The sequence below is a fragment of the Arachis hypogaea genome, chromosome 15 (assembly GCF_003086295.3).
Source record: "Arachis hypogaea cultivar Tifrunner chromosome 15, arahy.Tifrunner.gnm2.J5K5, whole genome shotgun sequence".
NCBI lineage: Eukaryota > Viridiplantae > Streptophyta > Magnoliopsida > Fabales > Fabaceae > Arachis > Arachis hypogaea.
Genome location: NC_092050.1, coordinates 100,453,266 through 100,461,589, shown reverse-complemented (window position 1 = coordinate 100,461,589; position 8,324 = coordinate 100,453,266). Strand labels below are relative to the sequence as shown.

Here is an 8,324-nt window from a genome sequence, read left to right as displayed (position 1 = left end):
GGCTGCGATAATGATGAATCCATATTTGACGATATATTTTGATTTGATTTGAATGGATTTCATCACATAAACCCACATTTATTCACCCAAATAGCATGCTTTTGTGTTCTCTCCTTTAATTGAGCCTAATTGTGAAAACATGCTATTTTATGCTTAATTTAATAACTTTTATCCCACTTTTATCCCATTCGATGCCTTGATGGTTTTGATGAGTGATTTTAGGTATAATAGGTTGGAATGACTTGATAAGAGTGGAAGGAAGCATGTACAAAGGGAGAAAACATGAAGAAAACAAAGGAGAAGCACACATTGGAGTGTGCATGCGCACAACACCCTATGCATACGCACAAGAATCACATAGCCATGTGTGTGTGCGCACAACATCCTGTGTGCGCGCACAAGAAGAAAATCAGCATGTATGCGTACGCACACACCTGTGCATACGCACATATCCCAGCACGTGACTCACTTAATGGAAATTACTGGGGCCGATTTTTGGGCTTCCAGAGCCCAATTTTGGGACTTTCTGAAGTTGATTGAGTGCTGTATCAAGCATTATGTAGTTTGTATTCTAGAGAGAGAAGCTCCCCCTTCTCTTTAGAATTAGGGTTTCTTAGCTTAATTTCCTTGGAATTTCTACTTTTAATTTTTGTTTTAATGTAGTTTCATTTATGTTTCTATACTTTCTTGTCTTTATCTTCTTCATCTCTTTTGTTAATTTCTCTTTTATGTCACTTTTCATGTTAAGAACACTCTTTGTTATTTTAATTTATATTTAATGAAATTTATGTTTTATGCTCATTTATTGCTTTCCTTAGTTGTTGTTATCATTTCCTTGCTTTTGGTAGTTAGCTTTTTTTTTTAATGAAATTTAATGTTATTTTATTTTCATACACACCAAGTGTTTGATAAAACGCTTGGCTTGGTTTTTACATAATTTTTCTCCACTATTGGCTTGAAATTGATGACTTTGGTGACCGTTGTGTCATTGATGTCCATTCTTGTTGATACATTAGAGTAGTTAGTTGATTTGGTTTCCATTGACTCTAAGTGACCCTTAGTGTTGACCTAGGACTTATGGATTGAAATCAACTATGCCTATTTGACTTATCTTTGATGTAAGGTTGACTAAGTAGGATTAACTCTTCATAATCATCACTAGGATAGGTAACCTTAGCTCTCAATTACTTGCCAAGAGGTTTCTTGCATTTTAAGTTTCCTTTCCTTACATTTAATTGCTTTGACTTTTATTGCTTTGATGTTTAATTTCTTGCATGTTTAGTTTTCACACTCTTGGTTGAGAAATTGGGTGTTTGGGTGAAATTGAGTTGTATGTGGATGTCCATTCCGCATTGTGTGAGGATTGTTAATTGGTTTGGTTTCCCTTGACTCTAAGTGACTCACTAGTATTGACTAGGACTTAGGGATTGAAATCAATTATGCCCTTTTGACTTATCCTCGATGTAGGGTTGACTAATTGGGATTAATTCACACACAATTACCATGTTTGTGGTCCACAAATAGGATAGGAATCCTTAATTCCCCAACTCTCACCAAGAGCCTTCTTGCATGTTCATTTAATTTCTTGCTATTTATATTTCTTGCATATCTTGTCATCCAATCCCCATTTCCTCCCATAGCCAATAACATGACACTTAATTGCAACTCCTAGGAAAGACGACCTGGGAGTTAAATACTGTCGGTTATAATTTGTTTTGTATTGTGACTATCTTTTGAATTTAAATTTGATTGTGAGAGTTGATTGCCGGTTTAGTCTATACTTGCAACGAACCGCGTATCCTTCTATTGAGAAATTCCGAACCGGTGCAATTCTCGCTTCATCAAATTTTTGGCGCCATTACTGGGGAGTTGCAATGGTGTTGTTAGTGGCTATTGTGTGTATGTAAATAGTGTGAATAGCTTATTTTTAGTTTATTGTACATATGTTGCTTGCTTTTGGTTAATGTGAATATGTGAATATGTTGATATTGTGAATATGTTATTCTTGTTTGCTTTTTGTTTTTCTTGTTGGGAGATCATAGCTTGTTGGACACTCCATCCAAGCTTGGTGCAATCAATTGGGAATTTTGGAGATTCAAGCATTGTTGGAAGCTGTAACAACCCTAGTTTTTGAAAATTAAATAATTAGTTATTTGTGATTTATTTTATTTATTGATAATTTCATTTTAGGAAAACTATTTTATTAAAGATAATTAAATGAAGTTTCATGATAATTGGAGTTTAAAGTAATTAGAATTTTTATATAATCTTTATTGGATCTTTGGTATAATTGAAATTATAATTTTGATAATTGAAAAATAAGAAGATTTGTATAATTTAATTTAAATAAATTCTATTTTGAATGAATTATGTTATTATTTGAACTCCTAGAAAATGATTTTATTAAAAATGATTAGATTGATATTTATAAATACTTTAAGTTTAAGTCAATTAATATTTATGTACAATTTTTATTATAATTAATTATTTTCAGAGATAAAAAAATAATAGAAATTTGTATGATTTAATCTAGAAAATTTTATTTGAATTTAAATTGTACTTCACAAAATATAATTAACTTGTTCATTTTATAATTTAAATTAGAAATAATTGATTGAACTTAGCAATATGTTGATAAATAATGTTCATAAATATTTTTAACAAAGTATATTTGATTCTAAAATTACTCTACTATTCAATTTTATCAAAATATCTATTCATAACTATCCATATTCTTTTATAAAATCCTAATTCCTAAACCTAAATTCCCAAATTGAATCAGAAACCCTAATTCCCAAATTGAGAAACCCTAACCCTAGCTTCCCTCTGTCTCAGCCGCACCCCACCCCTACTTCACCCTCTTCAGCTAACATACCCACCCTTAATACCCAAGTCAGCGCTGTTACCCTCACCACATGACACACACAGAGACTTACCTCTCTCACTCTCAGCCTCACCAACGAACTCACACTCATTTCCTCACTATACACACGCACGCACACATATGGAGAAGACAGGAAGAGAGAGCGCCAGCGAAGAAGAGGGAGGAGCAGCGCCGCCACCGCACTCCGTCACACCCAGCCGCGTCTTGCTCGCCGTCGAAGCCACGCCGATCGTCGCTGCCCAGTCGTCGTTCTGCCTCCCACCAAGCCCGTCCTGCCACTGACATCGCCGAACAGAGGAGGGCGACCACCACGAGGAGCCACCGCCGTCCTTGCTCGTCATCTCCCTTGGAGCCATCGCCGTCGAGGACCAGCAGAGAGAGAGAACGCGTGACTTTCAGGAAGGAGGACGTGAGTCAGTGACGTAAGGAGGAGTGCGACCCACTGCGTGAAGTTGTGCCGCCGTGCCTTCCGTCGCCGTCGTGCCTTGGTGCCATCGGAGGAAGCTGTTGCTACTGTGTGTACAGAGATGAGGAGCGTCGCGAGAATCAAGAGAAGGAGTCGTTGTTTTACCGCTGCTTCTGGTTTCTAAAATCTGAGAAAACACCACTGCCGCTGCTGTTTGTTGGATTCAAGATCGCTGCTGCTATTCTAGCTCTGTTCTGCCTCTACTTCAAGTTTCAGAGTTGCTGGAGCCTTTGCCACTGGGATCGAAGAACAGAAAGAAGAGGAGGTCGTTTAACCTTGTCACTGTTGCTGCCATTGGAGTCGCTAGGAACCAATTTCTGGAGCTGCTCTTGATGATTCTGGTGCTGCTACATAGGTTCCGAGCTGTTGTGCTGTTGCCAGAGGAAGGGAACTCATAGGAAAAACGTCACCAAGGCTGCTGGTTGGTTTGATTGCGTTGTTAATGCGACATTGAGGTAGGGGATTTAACGTTTTTAATTTAGAATGCCCACCAAGTTATTTGAATAAGTGCAAATGGTTAACAAATGGTTTAGAATTTTTTAATTGACATGAATGGCCTGAATTGCATTTGAAATTTGTTAGTTGTTGTGAATATTTTGAGCTGTGACTGGAATTAAATGTGGCTGCGAATGTCTTTGGGCTTTGTTATGAGTGTTTGAAGTTGTAATTGATATTGTTTTCTCTGATATGGATGAAATTGAGTTGAATTATAACTGTAGTTGGTGATTGATTTGATAATTGTGCGTATTGAATGTTGTAAGGGATAGAATAAATGGTGTTACTTTTGTTGCTGAGCTTGCTGGTGTGAATTGATGAGTTATTGTGTGTTTGAATGATGATGAGTGTATATGGAAAATTATGCTTGGCATAGTGTAGAAAAGAAAAGGTTTGATGATGCTTAAGTACTTGACATCGTGGGAAATTATGATTTTGGGTTCTTGGGCTGTGTTGGCAATGAAGACAATTTTGAATAACTGGAAAGAGGTTAAACGTGTGATTTTGGAAGGGTTATAAGTTCGAATGTGGTTTTTGATAAGTAAGGTTGTTGAAAATGTTTAAGGCAGAATTTCTGCATACGTGACAGTAGAAAGAATCAATTTCTGGGAGCATCCCAGGTCATATACTTGAATGAAACTATTTTTGCATGAAACTTTACTGTGTTTTGAGCATCTCATAAAAAATTCAGAATTTGTTGATGAGTATTTTGGGAGAAATGAATTTTTGAAGATTGATGGTTTCTGCAGAAAATTCTGTTTCTTTACTGCAGAAGCACCAACTTCCAACTCACTTAACTTTCAATTCTGGTAAGTATTTGAGCTGAAACCAACGGCATTTTCAAGTTTCCTGTGTCCACAATCTTCATTTTAAATTTCATGTCAATATCCTATTTAACCAAGTAGATATGTTGAAAAGAGTATGGATAACTCACTGGATTTTGGAAACCGAATTCTAAAAGGCCTGGCTGTGTTTCTCACTTCATAACTTTTTCATATGACTTGGTATTAATCTGGAATTTGATTCAATAAAAATCTAAAAGAGTCTTGTTTGAGGTCGTGAATTTTGAAAGGCATTGGGTGAAAACTGGATTTTTAAGTAATTTATCAAACTTACTACTTGCTGCTGTTTTTTGCATTTTCTTAGGAAACAATAACAGAATTTTAAGAGAGATAGTACAAGTTTTTATTGTGACCAAATTACCTCAACACCAAGTTTCTTGGAATACTAGTTTATTGAGTTTAATTTTGAAAGAATCCTATGATAAGTGAAAGTTGGTTACGAATTGATGAGGTGAAAGTTGAATTGATGGGTTATGTGGGAATTGTAGGTTATGACCGAACTGTTGGCTATTGAAAATTGTGAATTTTTTGATTGATTTGAGAACCTCTTATTTGGTAGTTGTTGAGGAAAGGGGGAGACTTGTTGAGAAAGAGGGAACCCGAAAGGGTGGCAAGGTCCAAGTTTTAGGGGAGATGCTGCCGAATTTTCGAAAAATCCAGATTCTGTTTTAAAATGTGATTTAGAAAAAGATTTGGACTTGAGAGGTTCTATCAATTGGTTCATGATTTATTAAGAAATTGGTGTTTTGAGTTAAACTGTTTAATAAAAGTTCATGTTACCTGATTGATTTAAATATGAAGGGGCCTATGTTTTGAAGTTTAGTTAAAGAAGTACCTTTGGGAGAGTTTCTGATTTAAGAATGAAAAGAAATTGGGTTTTTTTTTTTTACTTAAATAATTTTGGTTTTGAAACTGGTTCAGAACTCTTGGCTTACATGCTTTGGTTTTGATTTTAAATCTTTACTTTAATTTATCTCAACTTAACCAACTATGATTCCGAGAATTTCTAAAGAGTTTAAGAAATGAGGCAGGTTATTCTTCCCTAAAGTCTTGAGTCCTTGCCAAGGTTGTTGATTAATAACTCTTGATTTCAAAGTGATGAAGCGAATGATTTGAAAATGAGTGATTATGAGTCTTTCAGAAGAAATTTTGAATCTGGCTTGATTATGAAGTTGTTTGAAAGTTTTGAAAAGAAAATTTACTCAAGAAAAGTAGATCTTGGCAAGATCTGAACTGAATACATTTGTAATTTGAAAGTGGGCCAAGAATGATTTTTTTTGAAATAAGATTGAGTCTGATTGACTATGGATGTTATTGAGAATATGATGAGGCCTGGCAAGGATGGTGGTATAGTCCCGCTTGCTCAGTGCGTAAACTGTTATGCAGGGATGGTGGTTTTGTCCTGCCTGCAGTGAAGATGGTGGTTTTGTCCCGCTCACATATTGATAAATTATTTGGCAAGGACGGTGGTTCAAATCCCGCTTGCGTGTTCCGGGCAAGGATGGTGGTTTAGTCCCGCTTGCTTGTGGAACCTACGGATAAGGATGGTGGTTGAATCCCGCTTATCCGAGTCGGGTCTGGCAACATAACCGACGCATGAGCTCATGGCCAGTAGGACAGGCATGCATCATATGCATTTATATGACATTGTTTGGGTGTGCATATTATAATTGGTTTGCCTATGTGAATAGTTATGTTTAATTGCTAATTGCTTTACTTGATATAACTGCTTGGTTGTGTTTGAACCTTCTTACTTGTGTTTGTGACTGAAAATTGGTTGGATTGTAATGATTTGGTTGTTGATTGAGTTGCTTGGGCCTAGGGCCGTGGTTAATTACGAGATGGACTGAAGACTGTGTTTGGTTTATATTTTTGGTTTAGAAAAGTATGAAAAGCTAAACTGGTTCAGCAGACTTAATGAACCTATGCTTCGAACAGTTTGATCATTCATACTGTCTAGGAAAAACTTTTAAAAAGGCTTTTGGATTTAGGATGAAATATAATTTTCTTAAGTATGTTAATTATTTACATTTTATTTCATTACTTTTACGGCATTCCCATTCCCTACTGAGAACGTGTGGTTTGTTCTCACCCCAAAATCTTCCACCCTTTCAGTGACACAGGTTTGAAGATTCAGTTTGAAGCTGCGGGCGATTCTAGAATTTACTTATGAGTTAAGTTTATAACTTGAGTTTTTTTCATAGAATTCCCTCGCCTTTGTAGTTTTAGTTTTTATTTTATGCAGAGGGATAGGAGTTGTACCTGAATTTTATTTAAATTCTTTTGTATAATATTACTATTATTAATAATTATGTCATTATTATTACTTGGTGATGTCTGCTATATGATTTTAATTAATAAAAACAAAATTTTCTGGTATTTTTTTACTAAAATTGAATCGCGATATCGAACTAAAGGCTTAATAGTAAATAGTTAATAAGCTAAACAGGTCAGTAACGCCTTACTTTTGGTACGATCATGACGTATTGGAAGTTGGGTCGTTACAATATGGTATCAGAGCAGTTCGTTCCTGTTAGAGCCTTGGGAATGGACTGACTTTGCTTCACTGCATACTCTGAGTGTCTGTCATGCTTTGTGACTTGTTCTGATAACAAGAGTTTGAGTTTTATATGCATGACTGTCTGATGATTAACACTGTTGGTTTACCATTGCATGCCTCATGGTATTAGGTCTGGCCAACTTAGTACTAATGATTTATGTATATGGGAACACTAATAGGTTATCATAGACGAAATAGAAGTTATAAGTGATGCGATTAACGGGGTTTGGGAGCGTTAGAGGTTATGAAGTTAGCTTCGATTCGACGTATAATCTTTACTCGTGCCACATGAACTCGTGCCATCCTTTTCTTCGTTGCTTTCATTGGAATTCTCTGGTCTGAATTTCCTTCTTAGAATGTGATTTGCTTGTTTCCCAACCATACTTTGTCATTCTTGTATACCTTTGCTTGCCTATGAATCTGATTGCTTACGTAACTCTTTGAATATTCATCCTTGACAATGCCTATACTTCTGTCCATATATTCTACTTTCTTTGATTTCAGTTTGAACTTATTTTATTCTAGCAATTTTCGAGGGCGAAAATTTTTCTAAGGTGGGTAGAATGTAACAACCCTAATTTTTGAAAATTAAATAATTAGTTATTTGTGATTTATTTTATTTGTTGATAATTTTTTTAGGAAAATTATTTTACTAAAGATAATTAAATGAAGTTTCATGATAATTGGAGTTTAAAGTAATTAGAATTTTTATATAATCTTTATTGGATCTTTGGTATAATTGAAATTATAATTTTGATAATTGAAAAATAAGAAGATTTGTATAATTTAATTTAAATAAATTCTATTTTGAATGAATTATGTTATTATTTGAACTCCTAGAAAATGAATTTATTAAAAATGATTAGATTGATATTTATAAATACTTTAAGTTTAAGTCAATTAATATTTATGTACAATTTTTATTATAATTAATTATTTTCAGAGATAGAAAAATAATAGAGATTTGTATGATTTAATCTAGAAAATTTTATTTGAATTTAAATTGTACTTCACAAAATATAATTAACTTGTTCATTTTATAATTTAAATTAGAAATAATTGATTAAACTTAGCAAT

At 34.6% G+C, this 8,324-nt stretch overlaps 1 long non-coding RNA gene across 1 annotated transcript; it reads left to right on the top strand.

The window, feature by feature from the left end:
- The first annotated feature begins 2,770 nt into the window (after window positions 1-2,770).
- On the top strand, window positions 2,771-7,013 carry LOC140178956 (uncharacterized). The gene is made up of 2 exons (XR_011872124.1): window positions 2,771-3,805; window positions 6,803-7,013. It is a non-coding gene; the product is annotated as an uncharacterized lncRNA (long non-coding RNA).
- Window positions 7,014-8,324: the final 1,311 nt, after the last annotated feature.